This window comes from Arachis hypogaea, chromosome 1, assembly GCF_003086295.3.
Source record: "Arachis hypogaea cultivar Tifrunner chromosome 1, arahy.Tifrunner.gnm2.J5K5, whole genome shotgun sequence".
Taxonomy (NCBI): Eukaryota; Viridiplantae; Streptophyta; class Magnoliopsida; order Fabales; family Fabaceae; genus Arachis; species Arachis hypogaea.
The window spans coordinates 34408188-34409857 of NC_092036.1; positions in this window are offsets into that span (position 1 = coordinate 34408188).

Genomic DNA, 1670 nt, shown 5'->3' on the forward strand with positions numbered 1-1670 from the left:
GTGTTTAACGCACCTTGTTGCTTGTTTCTGGCGTTAAAGGCCAGCTTTGTGCCCTTTTTGGCGTTAAACGCTAGTCTGGTGCCCATTTCTAGCGTTAAACGCCCAGAATGGTGCCAGACTGAGCGTTTAACGCCCATTCTGCTATTCTTACTGGCGTTTAAATGCCAGCAAATTCCTCCTCCAGGGTGTGCTGCTTTTAATGCTATTTTTGAATTTGTTTTGATTTTTGCAGTTGTTTTTGGGACTCCACATGATCATCATCCTAAAGAAAACATAAAATAACATAGATAAATAAAAATTGGGTTGCCTCCCAACAAGCGCTTCTTTAATGTCAATAGCTTGACAGTGGACTCTCATGGAGCCTCACAGATATTCAGAGTATGGTTGGGGCCTCTCAACACCAAACTTAGAGTTTGGTTGTTGCCTCCCAACACCAAACTTAGAGTTTGAATGTGGGGGCTTTGTTTGACTTTGTATTGAGAGAAGCTTTTCGTGCTTCCTCTCCATGTGTACAAAAGGAGAACTTTAAGTCTTGAATACAAGGTAGTCCTTATTCAATTGAAGGACTAACTCTCCTCTGTCAACATCAATCACAGCTTTTGCTGGGGCTAGGAAAGGTCTGCCAAGGATGATGGATTCATCTTCATCTTTTCCCAGTGTCTAGGATTATGAAATCAGCAGGGATGTAAAGACCTTCAACCTTCACTAGCACGTCCTCTACTAGTCCATAAGCCTTTTTCATTGATTTGTCTGCCATCTCTAATGAGATTCTTGCAGCTCGAACCTCAAAGATTCCCAGTTTCTCCATGACAGAGAGTGGCATGAGGTTTATGCCTGACCTCAGGTCACACAGAGCCTTCTCAAAGGTCTTGGTGCCTATGGTACAAGGTATTAAGAACCTTCTGAGATCCTCTTTCTTTTAAGGTAATATTTGTTGAACCCAGGTATTCAGTTCCTTAATGAGCAATGGAGGTTCATCCTCCCAAGTCTCATTACCAAATAGCTTGGCATTCAACTTCATGATTGCTCCTAAATACTAGGCAACTTGCCCTTCAGTAATATCTTCATCCTCTTCAGAGGAGGAATAGTCATCATAGCTCATGAATGGCAGAAGTAGGTTCAATGGAATCTCTATGGTCTCTATATGAGCCTTAGATTCCTTAGGTTCCTCAAATGGGAACTCTTTTTTGTCCAGAGGATGTCCCATGAGGTCTTCCTCACTGGAATTCACATCCTCCTCCTCTTCTCTAGGTTCGGCCACACCAAGTAAGGTTATGGCCTTGCACTCTCTTTTTGGATTCTCTTATGTAATGCTTGGGAGAGTACTAGGAGGAGTTTTAGTGACTCTTTTACTCAGCTGTCCCACCTGTGCCTCCAAATTTCTAATGGAGGACCTTGTTTCATTCATGAAATTTAAAGTGGCCTTAGGTAGATCAGAGACTATGTTTGCTAAGCTAGAGAGGCTCTGCTCAGAATTCTCTGTCTGTTGCTGAGAAGATGATGGAAAAAGCTTGCTACTGCTAAACATGTTTCTTCCACCATTATTAAAGCCTTGTTGAGGCTTTTGTTGATCCTTCCATGAGAAATTTGGATGATTTCTCTATGAGGGATTATAGGTGTTTCCATAGGCTTCACCCATGTAATTCACCTCTGCCATTGCAGGGTTATCA